The following is a 20,853-nucleotide window of genomic DNA, read 5'->3' on the forward strand; positions in this document are numbered from 1 at the left end:
ATCCTTCGGGCCACAAATAGATACCAAAGGGCAATTCCCGCTTTCAAATACTTCTCGTCAAAGCAGCTTGGTGGTCCGCCCAACGGTTTCCACATCGCGCTCGGATGGCATAGTTCTACGAGAATCACATCATAATCAGGGTCGGCGACCAATGCCTGGAATTGAGAGTCATCCACTTCCTTCGTTTCTAATAGTGCGTTGATCGTAACAGAGTCCCACGGGACTAGTCGACCCCTAACAAAGGCCCTACTATCGTTTCCTTCCACCGCATTCACATAGAATTCTCGAACTACTGAAACAACTGCCGCCTTGGGTTGATTTCCAAATTGTACCCACCCACGCCGTTCCAAATCCACAAGAGGCCCTAATTGTCTGTCCTCAAATTGTCTACGAAATCCCCTCTCGACTATAGGGTTTATGTGAATCTTAGCATGATCGTATCTAGCCCTCGCCGCCTCACTCACAAAACGTTGTCTACCAAAAGACGAAGATGAAGAGGAGGAACCGGGATTACCTCGTTGTTTCTTGGGAGCCATGTGGTTTTGATGGAGATAATGGATGACCGGAGAGATGTGAGTCTTGTTTCTCCAAGAAAATTGTTCCGCCTTGCCTTGAATTGGAGGAGGGAGCGAAGTGCCTGCTCAAGAAAACCGAAGAGGGGTGAGAGGGTTTGGGAGGAAATTGGGGATTTTCAAAATGCGAAAGGGGGAAGGGGATTCACGACTTTAATTGCAGTCGCGCTCGAGCGGTAGAAAATTACCGCTCGAGCGCCGAGCTCTCTGGAAAATATTTGAAAAATAAGTGTTCACGCTCGAGCGGTAGAAAAGTACCGCTCGAGCGCCGAGCTCTCTGGAAAATATTTGCGAAATAAGTGTTCACGATCGAGCGGTAGAAAAGTACCGCCCGAGCGCCGAGCTCTCTGGAAAATTATCCCCGCAAAATAAATTTTTTTTTTAAAGTAAAATACTAAGAACAGAAATAAAAAATACGAATTAAATTCAAGATAAGGGAACGAGAAGTAGTTCTCAATTTATAGTCGAGAGCTGTACTGTCGGTCAGTTTCAGTGCGGATTGTCTTGGAACCGGGTGATTCCAAGTTGCGGCTCACTTGTGCCACCCACGTAGTGCTTCAGTCGCTGGGCATTGACAGTAAATGTCCCAGACTTTCCATCTTGCAATTCTACAGCCCCCGATGGGTATACTTTGGAAATAACGAATGGACCAGACCATCGCGACTTCAACTTTCCGGGAAATAGTCGCAACCGGGAGTTGTAGAGCAGGACGTTTTCACCTTCCTTGAATTCCCTATCAATGATTCGCCTGTCGTGACCCCTCTTTGTCTTTTCCTTGTACGATAGTGTGAGATCATATGCCAGATTCCAAAATTCCTCCAACTGGTCCAATTGAAGCATATGTCGTTCACCTACATCAGTAAAGTTAAAGTTCAGTGCTTTTGTTGCCCAGTATGCTCGATTCTCTAACTCTACAGGTAAATGACATGCTTTGCCAAACAGTAGTCTATACGGTGTAGTGCCTATAGGTGTTTTGAACGCAGTCCTATATGCCCAAAGAGCATCATCTAACCTTACAGACCAATCTTTTCGACTGACACCTACCACTTTTTCTAAAATTCGCTTGATTTCTCGGTTAGATACTTCCACTTGACCACTCGTTTGGGGGTGATAGAGAGTAGATATCTTATGTGTGACACCATATTTGCTTAAAAGTTTTTCAAAGAGTTTGTTGCAAAAATGGGTGCCACCATCACTAATGATTGCTCGTGGTGTCCCAAATCTGTTAAAAATATTTTTCTTTAAAAATTTCAGGATTACTTGAGCAGCATTGGTGGCATACGCTTCTGCCTCAACCCACTTAGACACATAGTCAACCGCCACCAAAATAAATTTTTTTGTGAAAGAGCTGGGAAACGGTCCCATGAAGTCTATTCCCCACACATCGAAAACCTCACACTCAATAATATTATTCAAAGGCATTTCATGACGGTTAGATATATTACCTGTCCGCTGGCATTTATCACAGGTAAGCACATAAGAACGAGCATCCTTAAAGAGGGTTGGCCAATAAAAGCCACATTCACGTACCTTGGATGCCGTCTTGGTTGGTCCAAAATGACCACCTACCTCACGGTCATGGCAATGGTTAAGTATTTGACCAAATTCCTCCTCTGAAACACACCGTCTGATAATAGAATCTGCACAGATCTTAAACAAAAATGGTTCATCCCAAAAATAATGTTTCACGTCAGAAAAGAATTTCTTACACTGATGAAACGATAGATTGGGTGGTGGTGAGCCTATGACAAGATAATTTGCAAAATTTGCATACCAAGGAGAGTGTCCGACCTCAAATAGCTGCTCATCAGGAAACCAATCATTTATAGCATGATCTACACAGTCATTACTAATCAGCTCCAACCTATACAAGTGATCTGCTACAACATTCTCGACACCCTTCATATCTTTTATTTCTAAATCAAATTCTAGCAACAATAAAATCCACCGAAGTAGTTGTGGCTTTGCATCTTTCTTAGCAAGTAAATACTTAAGTGCAGAGTGGTCGGTGTAAACAACGACTTTGGACAAAACAAGATATGAGTGAAATTTGTCAAGAGCGAATACTACTGCAAGTAATTCCTTTTTAGTTGTCACATACTTCAATTGAGCCTCATCAAGGGTCTTACTTGCGTAGTAAATTGTATGAAATACCTAGTTTTGACGCTGGCCAAGCACCGCTCCCACCGCAGTATCACTTGCATTGCACATGACCTCGAATGGTAGATACCAATTTGGTGCCACCAAGACAGGAGCCGTCACCAAGCGTTCCTTCAAATCTTCGTATGCCTGTAAACAGTGAGCATTAAAATCAAAGGGCACATCTTTCATAAGTAAGGAAGATAGAGGTTTGGTAATTTTAGAAAAATCTTTGATAAAACGCCGATAAAAACCGGCGTGGCCTAGAAAACTTCTAACTCCCTTTATGGATGCCGGAGGTGGTAAGTTCTTGATAACTTCAACTTTTGCCTTATCCACCTCTATTTCATGCCCTGATATCTTGTGCCCCAATACTATGCCTTCTTATACCATAAAATGGCACTTCTCCCAATTCAGTACCAAATTCGTCTCCTCGCATGTCATCAACATCATCTTCAAATTCTGCAAACAGTTATCAAAAGAAGGGCCAAAAATCGAAAAGTCTTCCATACAAATTTCAAGGAAAGTTTCTATCATGTCATGAAATATAGCGGTCATGCATCGTTGAAAAGTGGCAGGGGCATTACACAAACCAAAAGGCATTCGTCTAAAAGCAAAAGTGCCATAAGGACAAGTGAAAGTGGTTTTCTCTTGGCCCTCAGGTGCAATCATGATTTGGTTATACCCCGAATACCCATCTAGAAAACAGTACAACTCATGACCCGCTAACCTCTCTAACATTTGATCAATGAAGGGCAGTGGAAAGTGATATTTACGGGTAGCATCATTTAATTTCCTATAATCCATGCATACACGCCATCCCATAACTGTCCTAGTGGGTATCAATTCATTTTTTTCATTGGTGATCACAGTAATCCCACCTTTTTTCGGCACACATTGAACAGGACTTACCCATTCACTATCTGATATAGGATAGATGATACTTGCATCAAGGAGTTTGATAGTTTCTGCTTTTACTACTTCTTGCATCTTTGGATTTAATCTTCTCTGAGGTTGCACAAGGGGTGAGTACTTATCTTCCATCAAGATCTTGTGCATGCGAACTGATGGATTGATCCTTTTGATATCCACCACTTTCCACGCAAATGCACTTTTGTGTGCTTTTAGAACTTCCAGCAGTTTGTCCACCATTACATCTGTCAAAGAAGAAGAAATAATGACAGGTAAAGTGTTAATCTCACCTAGGTATACGTATTTTAGGTGTGGAGGCAATGGTTTGAGCTCAAGCTTCGGTGGCTCCTCCAGGCTTTACTTCTGAGGGATCAAGTCTCTTCGATCTCCCAAGTCCTCTAATCTCATCTTTCTCGGCCTCTTCCATGGCTGGTTGGCATTTAGGTATGCCACTATTTTGGCTTTCTCTTCGTCCAAGTCATCTTCACTCAGTTTGGTAATGAGAGTGGCTCCCAAAGGATCTCCAGTAGCACCCTGCATATAGTTAGACACAAGAGCATCAAAAGCATCGATTCTATAACAACTATCAGAATGCAGTGTGTGCTTAAGTGCATTAAAAACATCAAACGTGATCTCTTCCTCGCCCACTCTCAATGTCAACTTCCCTTCTTGAACATCAATCAGGGCCTTGCCAGTCACAAGGAACGGTCTATCCAAAATCAAGGGCATCTCCATATCCTTCTCCATGTCGAGTACCACGAAATCAGCAGGAAAAATAAACTTATCCACTTTCACTAGCACATCCTCAATAACTCCCCGTGGATACTTGACAGATCTGTCTGCCAGCTGTAAAGACATCTTTGTTGGCTTAGATTCCCCCAATCCAAGTTTCCTAAACACATAAAAAGGCATCAGGTTAATACTTGCACCAAGATCACATAACGCTTTATGAAAAACAACATCACCAATAATGCAAGGAATAGAAAAACTCCCTGGATCCTTAAGTTTCGGTGGGATCTTGTTTTGCACCAAAGCAGAGCAATTTTCGGTTAGATTCACTGTCATGTGATCTTCCAATTTCCTCTTGTTTTCTAAGACGTCTTTTAAAATTTAGCGTAACTCGGCATTTGCATCAAAGCATCGGCAAAAGGAATATTAATATGCAATTTTTTAAATATCTCAAGAAACTTACCGAATTGCGCATCCAGTTTGGCCTTTTTTAATGCTGCAGGAAAAGGAGGAGGTACAACACTTTTAGGTTGTGCAGTGGGTGTTGGTGTAGTGTTAGAAGACTTACCTTTAGATGTATCAGTATGCTCATCCAATGTTTGAGTTTTCTCTTTTTCTCTGGTCTCTAAAACTTTCCCACTATTCAACTCGATGGCCTTCACTTGCTCTTTTGAATTTGTCTCTGTGTTACTTGGCAAGGTGCCCGGCTCTCTACTTGCTATCATCTTCGCCAACTGTCCAATTTGATTCTCGAGCCCTTTTATCGATGCATCTTGGTTTTGAAGTCTAGTTTCAGTGGATGAAATGAACTTAGACATCATTTGCTCCAGGTTGGAATTTTCTTCTCTAGGAGGATCAGATCTGTACATCGGTTGTTTTCCATATGGTTGTCCTCCATGTTGTCGATTCTGACTGTTTTGGCCACCCTATGAGAAGTTGGGATGTTGCCTCCATCCAGGATTATATGTATTCCAATATGGGTCATTCCTTGGACGGTTGTGGAGTCCTACTTGATTGACAAGTGCTTCGTTTTGCCCATAAAATGGATTGTCATCTTGACAGTTCTTCACAAAATGATCACCTCCACACTTTTCACAGAATATCTCTTGAAGACGCATAGCTGTGCCACCCATGTTGAAGCCATCTAGTTTTCTGTTCAACACATCAAGTTGTGCAGTAATGGCAGAAAAATCAGTTACCTGATGAACTCCTGCACTTCTCCGTTGGTTGTTCCTTTCAGATTGAGGATGATAACTGCTAGCAACCATTTCTGAGACGCACCGTACTTTTACTACTTAAAATTTGCGGAAGAATTAAAAATTTTCTTAAATATAAACATCCATACGGTCATCAACTAATCGTTCATAAAAATATCTTTGGAATCATCCATCACCAATAAAATTTTGTTAAAAGAAAAGCTTGTTCACAACATCTCGCATCAAAAACACAAAATCAGAGTAAATTTAAACTTGCATAAAAACATTAAAAATGACGTGGGCGGTCCTCGGGATTAGCCTCCCGCTCAGTCCAAGCCTGCTCCTTGGTCGCCACCTCCTGTCTCCTCATAGACATCCTCACCTGCATCTATCAAGTCTAGTGAGTCTAAAGACTAAACACGTATAAACTAGAATAGCAAGTAATACATAATAAAACCACATGCAACTTTAAAATAGGACATACATACTTGAAACTTGAACTTGCAAAATGAACTTGAACATACGTACGTACATAATTAGACGTGCCGTCGACATAAACTTTCTTAACATGATTGCATACTTGAACATACTTGAACATACATAACTTCATCATTTTTCGTAGAGATATGTTTCAATCCACTGGACCCATAACATTACCGCCTGATCAGACTAACCACAGTACTGGGATGACAGGGACGTATCCACTGCCTCATACATGAGATCCCCGTTCATAATTTAACGGGCTGATTGGTCCACGTTCATAATTTAACGCTTTCCAATCTCGATCTAAACCCGTTCATAATTTAACTGGCGGATTAGTCCCCGTTCATAATTTAACGCTTTCCAATCCTAAACGTAATTTGGTCACAAGACATTTAGCATACCTCAAACACTTAAAATATTTTCTTGCACGTCGAACATACTTACTTGGCGTTGACGGATTAGTTGGACTTCGATCGGGGTCCTTGCTGCACATACTAACATGAATTTACATACTTAACTTGCATAGCTTAGACGTATTGGTCATGCTTACTTGCGTGTTCATTCAATTCCTTAGGACATTCTAAAATTCCTATGACTCGACTTTGTAAATCGTTGAACTAAACCATGACATCAAACCTCAAAATAAACATTACATTTTTCCCAAAACATGTGGTACACGGACACCGTGCCCAGGTCCAGCTACGGGTCTGTGTAGGTTCGCTAAAGGACCTATCGAAAAGAAGGAGGGACACTGACCCCATGCTAGGGTCCGTGTAGGGGTCCGGGTAGCTTCGCAAGTTTTGACACCGAGAAGAAACAAAGGCACGGACCCCGTGTCGTGGTCCGTGTGGGGGTCCGTGTCGGCACGCAAAAATGGCACCAAGAAGAAATCAAAGGCACGGACCCCGTGCCTGGGTCCGTGTTCAGGTCCGTGTACGTGCGAAACTCTGAAACTCACAAAAATTCTGTACACGAAAAGTTCATAATTCTAGACTCGATTATACGGACCACGAACCGACACCACGAGACCATCCTAGGATGCCAAAACATTGACCCAACTTGTACAAACGCCCCAAAGCAACGACGTTCACCCTACGACACATACAACACAAAAATACGGCAATTGACATCAAATCGTTTCCTACGACTTCTAATTAAATCAACTGCCTATTGACATGAAACGAAACCTCAAAAATACTCCTAACATCATTACCAATATACCTATACGCAGCAACGATCACCCGTCGATCCCCAACGAAGCCTGCAACATATACACTTCAAGAACGCCTCAACATCAATATTTTCTGAAAATGCAGTTCGAGCAGTCACACGAAAAACATCATAACTCACTCAATTTTTATCCAAATAACTCGAATTTTATATCAAATCGAAGGTATCAAAAAGTTCTACATTTTTGTATTGAAAGTATTCTCAAAATCCATACTGAAAAATCGCAGTTTTCAACAGAACAGCAAATTACGAAATTTCAGATCCAAAAATATTTCAAAACGCATTCGATGAATTTTCTGCTCAAACTTCTACGTCACACATATATTTTTACGCATAATAATCAACACAACGCATAATACAACAAGATCGATGCAGAAATAACAGAATATACGTGCCTTTTTTATGATAAACTCACGATACTGCGATACCGAAGCGGAGATGGGGCGAGAGACGATCCCGGACGACTTGGCTGGATTTTTTTTGAAGAAAACCAACAAAATTCTTGCTGAAAAAATATAGGGGAGAGGGGCGGCTGCACTTGGTGCTTAGAACCCCAGATTTTCTTCTAAAAAGATATATGAGATGAAATGTGTATGTGTGTGTTGTGTGAAACGTATATAGGTGTGTGTAAAACATATCGTGTGTGTGTGTGGCGTGAGTTGGGTAGTGGGGAAGGGATTAGGGATGTTAATTAGGAAAATAAATTGCTTAATTAGCAATTAACAACTAATGAAAAGACTAATCCACCTCTATCTTTAACAAAACATTTAATTAAAAATATAGTGCACATGAAATAAATCTTTAAAAGTTTTAAACTCTAAAATCACTAAATAATTAATCAAGCTTTTAAAATGCTAAAACTAAATAACTTATTTAAAATGTTACATCTTTAACCTTAAATAAAATACCAAGCTTAAAATTGCCAAAAATCGTCGCCAATCTCTTCCTCGATCCCGCCTCGAATAATCGCCTGAAACATGAAACTCGAGAAAATATTTTAACGTGCATCACATAAACATAAATAATTTAAAATAATACTTTTAAATAAGTCATGCATGGCTAAAGCTCATTTTTAAATTTGAATAAATGATTTAACAATTTAAACAATGCATGAGATTTACGTGTATTGATTTTGGGCAATACAGTTCCTCCCGCACTTATATAAATTTAGTCCTCGAAATTAAATCTTACCGAACAACTCCGGGTAGCGAAGTCTCATATCTGCCTCTGACTCCCAAGTGTCCTCTTCCACTGATTGGTTTAGCCACCAGACTTTGACTAGCTTAGTCACCTTGTTCCGAAGTCTGCGCTCCTGTCTGTGTAGGATTTGGACGGGTCTTTCCTCATAAGACAGGTCTGGAGCCAACTGTAACGGCTCGTAGCTCAAAACATGCGAAGGACTAGCTAGGTACTTTCTCAGCATTGAGACGTGGAACACATTGTGTACCCCGGCCAGATTCGGCGGAAGGGCAACACGATACGCTAGTGTCCCAACTCTGTCAAGAATTTCGAAAGGTCCAATAAATTTCGGACTCAGCTTGCCTCTCATCCCAAATCTCATAACCCCCTTCATAGGTGCTATCTTTACAAAAACGTGATCACCTACGGCAAACTCGAGATCTCTCCTCCTTTTGTCAGTATAGCTCTTCTGACGGCTCTGGGCGGTCTTCATTTTGTCACGAATCTTGACCACCACATCCGCAGTCTGCTGAACTATCTCTGGACAAAGTTCTGCTCTCTCACCTACTTCATCCCAATGAATCGGTGATCTGTACTTCCTTCCGTACAATGCCTCATAGGGAGCCATACCAATGGATGCTTGAAAACTGTTGTTGTATGTAAACTCCACTAGAGGTAGTTTCGATTCCCACGTCGCTTGGAAATCGATCATACATGCTCGTAATAGATCCTCCAAGATCTGAATCACACGCTCCGACTGGCCATCTTTCTACGGGTGAAAAGCTGTACTGAATTGCAGCTTCGTCCCCATAGCTACATGTAGGCTCTTCCAAAATGAAGATGTAAACCTCAGGTCCCTGTAGGACACAATAATAACTGGGATCCCATGCAATCGAACGATCCCCCTTATATAAAGCTCCGCATACTGCGACATGGAGAAAGTCGTCTTCACTGGCAAGAAGTACGCTGACTTAGTGAGTCGATCCACTATGACCCAAATAGCATTAAAACCTCTAATTGACTTTGGCAACCCAACGACGAAGTCCATAGTGATATTCTCCTATTTCCACTCGGGGATAGAGAGTGGCATAAGCATTCCTGCTGGCCTCTGATGCTCTGCCTTCACCTGCTGGCATGTGAGGCATTCAGACACACAGCTGCGAATGTCTCTCTTCATCCCTGGCCTCCAAGTCTCGATCTGCAGGTCTTTGTACATCTTGGTACCTCCTGGGTGGATTGAATACGGAGATGCATGTGCCTCTGTTAAGATATCTTCTCTGATCGAATCTACATTAGGCACCCACATTCTTCCCTTGTATCTCACAATACCGTCTGACACTGAGTAGAGCATACTGCCCTTGGCTTCATCTTTCAGTCTCCACTTCTGTAACTGTTCATCTAAAGACTGTCCTTGACGGATACAGTCTGGCAAATCAGACTTGACTGTCAGATTAGATAGTCTGGGAGCTCTGCCCTTACGATAAATCTCTAGACCGAATTTCTGAATCTCGGACTGAAGAGGTCTCTGCACTGACAACTGTGCTATGACTGCGACTTTTCTGCTCAGGGCGTCTGCCACAACGTTAGCCTTTCCCGGATGGTAGCTAATTTCACAGTCGTAGTCTTTTACCAGCTCTAACCACCGCCTCTGTATCATATTCAGTTCTTTCTGCATGAAAAAATACTTGAGACTTTTGTGATCAGTGAAAATCTGACATTTCTCGCCGTACAGGTAGTGTCTCCAAATCTTCAACGCAAACACAACGGCGGCTAACTCCAGGTCATGCGTCGGATAGTTCCTCTCATGCACTTTCAACTGCCTGGAAGCATAGGCTATAATCCGACCCTGCTGCATCAACACTGCGCATAACCCGAGCTTTGATGCATCGGTGTATAGCACAAAATCCCCTTGCCCTGTCGGCATGGCTAACACAGGTTCTGAAATAAGAGCTTGCTTCAAAGTGTCAAAGCTCTTCTGGCATTCGTCACTCCATGCGAATTTAGCATTCTTCTTGGTCAGTGAAATGAGTGGCACTGCTATCGACGAAAATCCCTGGATGAACTTACGGTAGTAACCGGCTAAACCCAAAAAGCTGCGGATTTCAGGTGCATTCTTCGGCTCAACCCAATCTTTAACGGCTGCCACCTTGGCTGGATCCACCTCAATTCCACTGCTAGATATTATATGCCCCAAAAACGCTACTTTCTCCAACCAAAATTCACACTTACTGAACTTCGCAAATAGCTTGCGACTCTGCAAAGTCTGCAAAATTGTCTTCAAGTGCTGACTGTGCTCCTCATGACTTTTCGAGTAAATGAGAATGTCGTCGATAAATACTATGACGAACTGATCAAGGTAAGGCTGAAATACTCGGTTCATGAGGTCCATGAAAATTGCTGGAGCATTAGTCAATCCAAATGGCATCACTAAGAACTCGTAATGCCCATATCTAGTCCTGAAGGCTGTTTTGTGAAAATCTGCATCTTTCACCTTCAGCTGGTGATACCCTGATCGAAGATCTATCTTAGAGAACACTGTATCTCCCTGCAACTGGTCGAACAAGTCTTCGATTCTGGGAAGTGGGTATTTGTTCTTGATCGTTACCTTGTTCAATTCTCGGTAATCAATGCACAGCCTCATACTCCAATCCTTTTCTTTACAAAAATCACGGGTGCGCCCCAAGGCGAGCAACTAGGGCGGATAAATTTCTTGTGGAGAAGCTCCTGAATCTGCTGCTTGAGTTCTAACATCTCAGCTGGAGCTAATCGGTACGGTGCCTTAGAGATTGGCACTGTGCCTGGCATGAGCTCAATTGCAAAATCCACCTCTCTCTCTGGTGGAAGACCTGTGACGTCATCAGGAAAGACGTCTGGGAAGTCTCTGACTACTGTCACCTCTGATAAAGACGGAGTGGGTATGTCAGGTGCAGAAATAATGCAGGCCAAGAAGGCCTGACACCCCTTGGAAATGAGTCTCCGTGCCTGCATGCAAGAGATCATGCGTGTAAAACTCCTCCATCTGGCTGGTTCAAACAGAAACTGCTCCATGCCCAATGGTCTAACCAAAACTGATCTCTTCTGAAAGTCGATCAAGACTCTGTTCTTTGTCAACCAGTCCATTCCCAAAATAATGTCGAATTCCGGCATCGGCAAGACGATCAAGTCGGCATATATTAGGTGGCCGTGCAATTCCAGATCAATGTCTCTGACCACACTAGTAGCTGACAGCTCTTCCCCTGATAGGACTGTTACTGAATAATTCACATCGAGTCCTATGGACTTGATGTTCAAGTGACTAGCGAATGTCTCTGATATAATCGAGTGGGTGGCTCCTGAATCTATCAAGGCCTGAGTGGCTATTATCTTAATGAAAATATTTCTTGAGAGACGTTAGCACGCAAAACTTACATTCCCAAAAATTTTAACATTAACCTCAAACATAGCAGAAAATTACTATCCCAAATCCCTCAAAATATTACTAGCACCTTAACAATCCCAAATAAAATCCACATGCAAGGCAAAATAATACTGAACTTGGGTAGAAAAGTTTACCAGTCAGCAAAGTCGTGTCTGGATTCGCCTCCTGTGCATGCATGGCGAATACTCTGCCCTGAGTCGGCTGCTTCCACTGTGGGCACTCCTTTAGCATGTGGTCACTGGCTCCACACTTGAAGCACTTGCCTGATCCATATAAGCATTGCCCTGGATGCTGGCGGTTGCACTTAGGACACACAGGGAAATTTCCGGGCTTCTGAGGTGCTCCCTGCTCCTGAATTGGACCCTTGACCTTCGGCGGTCCCTGATAAGGTTTCTTCCCTGGTGGCCCTTGGTACGGCCTCTTGTGCTGGGGTCGCTGATGCTGATGCTGCGGCTGTTGGTGCGGTGGTGCCTGGTAGGGCCTCTTGCCCAACCTGTCAGCATCAAAATCCCGCTGGTCTTGTTCTGCCGCCAAAGCCCTAGATACGGCGACTGCATAAGAAGTGGGGCCAGCTACCCTCACATCACGGCGCAAGATTTGCCGCAATCCATCCAAGAAATGTCTCAGCTTTGCCTGGACATCATTCGAAATGAGAGGTACGAAGTAACACCCCCTCTCAAACCTCCTAACAAACTCTGCAACACTGCTGTCTCTTTGTCGCAGCATCATAAATTCCCTAGTCAGTCTGGATCGTACTTCCTCATTGAAGTACTTGGCGAAGAACACTTCCTTGAATCCAGCCCAAGACACGGTCTGCAAGTTAACTGCCACCGACGCACTCTCCCACCATAGTCTAGCGTCCCCTGACAGAAGGAACGTGGCACACCTGAACCTATCAGCATCGGTCAGTTCCATAAAATCAAAGATTACCTCGATGGACTTAATCCATACTTCCGCTATCATCGGGTCAGTGGTACCCGAGAACTCCTTTGGACTCATCCTTCTGAACCTCTCGTAGACAGCCTCAGGCCTGGGCCTCTCCCCTACACCCACTGCTGTAGCCTGGTTCCCCGAAAACTGCGCGAAGAACTGCGTCATACCTGCAAGCATCTGCGCCTGCATATCCGGAGGTGGACGAGGAGGAGTGACCCTCTCCTCATCGCGATGCTCTCTGTTCTCATCCCTAATTTCCCAGTTAATCAGACGTCTGGGAGGCATACTGTTCCAAAAATTTACCCAACACGTAAACCCAATATGTATGAATATAATAACAATATCCTAAGATGCACGAAATTTAACTTAAAACATGGACATGCTGAAATCATGATTCAATGCTAACTACATACATAATGCAAAATTTTAAAACTCACAGACTTGAGGTGTGACTTCGAGAGCTTCTTGCGACTGGCAGTAGGCATAACCCTTTACAAGAAAACCGCTCTGATACCAGCTGTGACGCACCGTACTTTTACTACTTGGCGGAAGAATTAAAAATTTTCTTAAATATAAACATCCATACGGTCGTCAACTCATCGTTCATAAAAATATCTTTGGAATCATCCATCACCAATAAAATTTTGTTGAAAGAAAAGCTTGTTCACAACATCTCGCAAAAAAAACACAAAATCAGAGTAAATTTAAACTTGCATAAAAACATTAAAAATGGCGTGGGCGGTCCTCGGGATTAGCCTCCCGCTCAGTCCAACCCTGCTCCTTGGTCGCCACCTCCTGTCTCCTCATAGACATCCTCACCTACATCGATCAAGTCTAGTGAGTCTAAAGACTCAACACGTATAAACTGGAATATCAAGTAATACATAATAAAACCACATGCAACTTTAAAATAGGACATACATACTTGAAACTTGAACTTGCAAAATGAACTTGAACATACGTACGTACATAATTAGACGTGCCGTCGACATAAACTTTCTTAACATGCTTGCATACTTGAACGTACTTGAACATACATAACTTCATCATTTTTCGTAGAGATATGTTTCAAAGCAAGTGACCCATAACATAACCGCTTGATCAGACTAACCACAGTACTGGGATGACAGGGACGTATCCACTGCCACATACATGAGATCCCCGTTCATAATTTAACGGGCTGATTGGTCCACGTTCATAATTTAACGCTTTCCAATCTCGATCTAAACCCGTTCATAATTTAACGGGTGGATTGGTCCCCGTTCATAATTTAACGCTTTCCAATCCTAAACGTAATTTGGTCACAAGACATTTAGCATACCTCAAAAACTTAAAATATTTTCTTGCACGTCAAACATACTTACTTGGCGTTGAGGGATTAGTTGGACTGCGATCGGGGCCGTTGCTGCACATACTAACATGAATTTACATACTTAACTTGCATAGCTTAGACGTATTGGTCATGCTTACTTGCGTGTTCATTCAATTCCTTATGACATTCTAAAATTCCCATGACTCGACTTTGTAAATCGTTGAACTAAACCATGACATCAAACCTCAAAATAAACATTACATTTTTCCCAAAACAGGTGGTACACGGACCCCGTGCCCGGGTCCAGCTATGGGTCCGTGTAGGTTCGCTAAAGGACCTATCGAAAAGAAGGAGGGACACGGACCCCGTGCTAGGGTCCGTGTAGGGGTCCGGGTAGCTTCGCAAGTTTTGACACCGAGAAGAAACAAAGGCACGGACCCCGTGCCGTGGTCCGTGTGGGGGTCCGTGTCGGCACACAAAAATGGTACCAAGAAGAAATCAAAGGCACGGACCTCGTGCCTGTGTCCGTGTTCGGGTCCATGTACGTGCGAAACTCTGAAACTCACGAAAATTCTGTACACGAAAAGTTCATAATTCTAGACTCGAATATACAGACCACGAACCGACACCACGAGACCATCCTAGGAGGCCAAAACATTGACCCAACTCGTACAAACGCCCCAAAGCAACGACGTTCACCCTACGACACATACGACACAAAAATACGGCAATTGACATCAAATCGTTTCCTACGACTTCTAATTAAATCAATTGCCTATTGACATGAAACGAAACCTCAAAAATACTCCTAACATCATTACCAATATACCTATACGCAGCAATGATCACCCGTCGATCCCCAACGAAGCATGCAACATATACACTTCAAGAACGCCTCAACATCAATATTTTCTGAAAATGCAGTTTGAGCAGTCCCACGAAAAACATCATAACTCACTCAATTTTTATCCAAATAACTTGAATTTTATATCAAATCGAAGGTAACAAAAAGTTCTACATTTTTTATTGAAAGTATTCTCAACATCCCGACTGAAAAATCGCATTTTTCAACAGAACAGCAAATTACGAAATTTCAGATCAAAAAATATTTCAAAACGCAATCGATGAATTTTCTGCTCAAACTTCTACGTCACACATATATTTTTACGCATAATAATCAACACAAGGCATAATACAACAAGATCGATGCAGAAATAACAGAATATACGTGCCTTTTTTATGATAAACTCACGATACTGCGATACCGAAGCGGAGATGGTGCGAGAGACGATCCCAGACGACTTGGCTCGATTTTCTTTGAAGAAAACCAACAAAATTCTTGTTGGAAAAATATAGGGGAGAGAGGCGGCTGCACTTGGTGCTTAGAACCCTAGATTTTCTTCTAAAAAGAGATATGAGACGAAATGTGTATGTGTGTGTTGTGTGAAACGTATATAGGTGTGTGTAAAACATGTAGTGTGTGTGTGTGGCGAGAGTTGGGTAGTGGGGAAGGGATTAGGGATGTTAATTGGGAAAATAAATTGGTTAATTAGCAATTTACAACTAATTAAAAGACTAATCCACCTCTATCTTTAACAAAACATTTAATTAAAAATATAGTGCACATGAAATAAATCTTTAAAAGTTTTAAACTCTATAATTACTAAATAATTAATCAAGCTTTTAAAATGCTAAAACTAAATAACTTATTTAAAATGTTCCATCCTTAACCTTAAATAAAATACCAAGCTTAAAATTGCCAAAAATCGTCACCGGTCTCTTCCTCGATCCCGCCTCGAATAATCGCCTGAAACATGAAACTCGAGAAAATATTTTAACGTGCATCACATAAACATAAATAATTTAAAATAATACTTTTAAATAAGTCATGCATGGCTAAAGCTCATTTTTAAATTTGAATAAATGATTTAAAAATTTAAACAATGCATGAGATTTACGTGTACTGATTTTGGGCACTAAAATTTCCTCCAAGAACTTATATCCTTCTTCCGCAGTTTTTCTCAACAAGTTTCCACAAGCAACAACATCTATCATAGTACGGTTAGGCGTAAGCAAACCATAGTAAAAAGTTTGAACGACTAACCCAAGTGGTAATTCGTGAAGTGGGCATCTTCATAGTAGATCCTTGAAGCGTTCCCATGCCTCATATAAAAACTCCTGATCGAATTGAGCAAATGTAGTAATGTCTGCCCGCAGCTTCATGGTCTTAGATGGAGGAAATTATTTAATGAGAAATGCTTTCGCCATGTCCTCCCATGTCGTGATCGAACCTACTGGCAAACAATTTAACCATGCTTTAGCTTTATCACGTAAGGAGAAAGGAAATAAACGTAACCTGACAGCATCATCAGAAACTCCATTAAATTTAAAAGTATCGCAAATTTCGAGAAAATCTTCGATGTGCGTGTTTGGGTCATCTACTGCAGTTCCTCCAAATTGGACTGTATTCTGAATCATCTGAATTATAGTTGGCTTGATTTCGAAGTGGTTTGCTTGCACAATAGGCCTCACAATGCTGGGGCGTGCACCATCCAGAGACGGTTGGGCATACTCTAGCATCGGTATGCGGCATGGCATCTCAATATGTCTCTCTTCATGGTGTTTCTCCTCATGCTCGTGCTCATGCCTTTCCATCAGTTCCTTCAGTCTCTGCTGCTGTCTTCTCCTGCGGAAAGTTCTTTCAATTTCAGGGTCAAACTGCTCAAGCTCCACGTCAAGTGATCTTGGCATGCACTGGAAAAGATATTTGAAATAAAATATGGAGTGTTAGCTCAAGAGAAATAAAACAATGCTAAAGAAAATAACTAAAAATAAAATTGTGAATTTATAGTCCTTGGCAACGGCGCCAAAAACTTGATCGAGCAAAACTTGCACTGTGGAATCCTTAATAAAAATATAGTTTTGTATGCTCAAATATTAATCGCAAGTGCACGATGTCAAGTAATAGTATAATGTACGTGAGTACGAGTATCGTTCCACTAAATACTGTATTTGACAATTGGTATTTCAGTTATTCAATCTTTAGCAACGAAAATTGATTGATTGCTTAATAATGTTATACTTAAATAAATATTCATATAAACTAATTCAAGAATTAAATAATAAGAATTTATAGCTAGAGTGGTTGATTAAAATTCAATGATAAATGGATTTGTTGGGAATATCGGTTCACCTACCGCTCGTTAATTAATTAATTCATTCGCTAGTGATTTATCCTTCCGACAGGATTTCCTATTTCATTGAACACACTATCTCGAGATATGCCGAACTAATTCTACTCAGTGAAGTAATTAAATGTCTTTAATTATTTATCAAGAGTGAATTGCATGCCGATCTATGAAATCCACTAATTTTCGACCCTTAGGACTATGACTATCGACGCGTATCCAATTTCATATATCTATGCAAATTGTAGATCCACGGATTATACTACTAGTTCCTATCACAAGCTATTCTCTCCAACTCACTCGCAATATAAAAACGTTATTAAAGTTAGCTACGCTCTAACAACATGATAAAACAATAGTATAGTCAAGACTAACGCACTAATCGAAATATAAATTAATCAAATCAAAGTTTGGGGTAGGATCCCCTTAAATCCCAACAAATATTTAACGTTTAGCTAATCAAATTCATCTTTAAAATTTAACAAAACAATGGTTGAATGAAAGAAACTAGATTAGAAATACTAGTCGTGATAAAAATGCGAGGAACGATGCCCGGAATTCTTCGCCTCTTCAACTCCGAGCGCAAAAGTCCTCTCCAAAGCTTGTGACGGCTTTCCTCTCGCGTCTCAATGTCCCAATACGTCCAGAGATCCCTCCATATCATCCACCTCCCCAGAATAAGGTAAGGAATCGGCAAAGAACTTTTTCCAAAAATAGGTGGCTCTCGGGAGGTAGAAAATTACCGCCCGAGTGCCACACATTCTGTATGTTTCTTGGAGAGTGCGGCAGTCGCGCTCGAGCGGTATAAAATTACTGCTCGAGCGCCGAGTCTTCTGTAAACTTTCTTCTCGGAATTTTGCTGCGCGGATCACCTCTCGCGCCCGAGCGGTGAAATTCTACCGCTCGGGCGCCAGCCTTTCTGTATGTTTTTCTCCTCGACTTGCATCTTTTGCTATGATTTCAATTTCTCGTTCATTTTCCTGCAAATTCATCACGCCCTAGTGAGACATGGTCCAATGCAAAAGCTTACTCTAAAACGAACAAAATGTAAAGGAAATGTACGCATGCGCAATGCAAACACACACAAAACTAATGCAATAAAACACGTAAAAACCATACCTATTAGGAGAAGTTCAAGATTTTCACGAATCACAAGAGTTCGAAGTACTTCTTCACTCAGAAAGAACTGAATATGAGATAGCGGAGATGGCTGGAGCTAGTGAAGGACTATGACTGCGACATTAGCTACCATCCAGGTAAGGCTAATGTGGTCGCGTATGCCCTGAGCTGGAAGAATGCAGTGATTGCTCAGTTGTCGGTGTAGAGAGCATTGCATGCAGAGATTTAGAGGTTTGAGCTTGCAGTTTATACCAGTGGCGATGCTCCTAATATTTATACCCTGATAGTACAGTCAACATTGAGGGACCGGATTCGAGCAGGGCAGAATTCAGATGAGAAGTTACAGAAGTGGAGACAGAGGGACGAGTCTAAGGGCCTGAGGTTGTATTCAGTTGAGGATGGCATAGTTAGATATCATGACCGACTAAGGATTCCTAGAGGTGATTACCAGATAGCAGACACTATGAGAGAGGCCCACAGTACCCCTTTCTCCATTCACCTAGGAAGTACGAAGATGTATAAGGATATGCAATCTTTATATTAGTGGCCTGGCATGAAGCGAGATATTTTGTGTTTCGTGTATGAGTGTTCGACTTGTCAGCAGGTCAAGGCAAAGCATCAGAGACTAGCAGGAATGCTGAGACCGCTCCCTATTTCCAAAGGGAAATGGGAGAACATTACCATGGATTTTGTGACAAGGCTACCGAGGATAGCTAGAGGGTATAATGTCATTTGGGTGATAGTTGATCGTTTCAGCAAGTAAGCGCATTTTCTACCGATCAAGAAGACTTTCACCATGACTCAGTACGCTGAGTTGTATATCATAGATTGTCAGACTGCATGGGCTCCAGTGTCCATCGTGGCAGACAGGGACCCAAGATTAACGTCTGCATTTTGGAAAAGTCTGCATCAGACATTGGGTACTAAGTTGCTATTCAGTACATCCTTTCATCCTCAAACCGATGGTCAGTTAGATAGGGTGATTAAAATATTGGAGGACCTCCTCAGAGCTTACATGATCGACTTCCAGGGCAGTTGGGATCCGATGTTACCCTTTGTAAAGTTCATGTACAACAACAGTTATCAGACATCTATTCGTATGGCTCCATACGAGGCAATTTATGGAAGAAAGTGTATGTCACTAGTCTATTGGGATGAGGTAGGGAAAAGAGCAAAATTGGGTCCAGACATTGTCAGGCAGACTACAGAGCTAGTGGTCAAGATCCGGGACATGATGAAAACCGCTCAGAGCCGATAGAAGAGTTATGCAGATCAGCAGCGCAGGGATATAGAGTTTGCAGTGGGTGATCATGTGTTCGTGAAGGTCGCACTTATGAAGGGTGTGATGAGATTTGGTAAGGACAAACTTAGTCCTAGATTCATAGGACCATTCGAGATCTTAGAGAGAGTTGGGACACTAGCTTACAGAGTAGCATTACCGTCAAATCTGGCAGGAGTTCATAACGTGTTCCACGTCTCGATGTTGCGGAAATACATGTCGAACCCTTTGTCTATACTGAACTATGAGCCTCTGCAGCTGACGTCGAACCTGTCTTTCGAGGAGAGACCTACCTAGATATTGGAAACCCACTCTGTCCTTGTCTTCATAATTGAGATGATCAAATATCGCCTCAAGTGCTTTAATCCTCTCTACGGCCACCAATGGATCTGTGCTTCCTGCGAACTCAGGCGGATCCATTCTCTTAAAAGCAGTAAAGATCCCATCAGTTCCAACCGCTTGAACCACTTGGCCTCTCACTTGGCCTCTACCTTGACCTGTACCTTGCAAACGGAGCAACTGTTGGATCTGCTCACTATGAACCTTGGCTTGCTCTTTCAAAAATTTGCCGAACTCGTCAACAACTCTCGATTGGGGCTATCCTCACCCTCTGAGGCTTTTCTCTTAGGAGGCATTAAATCCTACAATGTGCTCACACAATACATATCAACCAATAACAATACATAGATGAAGAAGACATACCCGGACTGTTGAAAGTAGACGAAGTCATATGCATTGGTCCGAAGAATGTTGCTCTGATACCACTAAATGTAACACCCTCTTGATCGATTTCATAAAATAACAGCGGAATTTAAAATTTTCTCAAAGGAAAGAAGGATTTAAAATACATTTCAATATATAATCAAAAGTATATACATGATCAAATAAGCGTTGCAACAAAAAACAAAATATCATTTTGATCATGTCCAAAAGTGCTAACAAAATAGCCTTCTTCATTCCATCTTCCATGCATATGACCTCGGGTCCAATCAAAGTCCTGGCACGTCACTCTTATCTGCATCACATGAAATAACTGAAATGAGTATAAAACTCAGCAAGAGAAGCTCTTACATAGCAATATACATATACCATACTCTGTAAAACGTGGCTTTGAAATCATTAATACCATCTAACTCTTAAAACATGAATAATATAGTAGAACAT

The 20,853-nt window shown here is 41.9% G+C and overlaps 1 non-coding gene across 1 annotated transcript; it reads left to right on the top strand.

Moving 5' to 3' along the window:
• Positions 1 to 16,216: 16,216 nt before the first annotated feature.
• LOC140975963 (small nucleolar RNA R71) lies at positions 16,217 to 16,322 on the top strand. The gene has a single exon (XR_012175099.1). It is a non-coding gene; the product is annotated as a small nucleolar RNA R71 (small nucleolar RNA).
• The last annotated feature ends 4,531 nt before the right edge of the window (positions 16,323 to 20,853 follow it).

The sequence above is a fragment of the Primulina huaijiensis genome, chromosome 4 (genome assembly GCF_012295235.1).
Source record: "Primulina huaijiensis isolate GDHJ02 chromosome 4, ASM1229523v2, whole genome shotgun sequence".
NCBI classification, from domain to species: domain Eukaryota; kingdom Viridiplantae; phylum Streptophyta; class Magnoliopsida; order Lamiales; family Gesneriaceae; genus Primulina; species Primulina huaijiensis.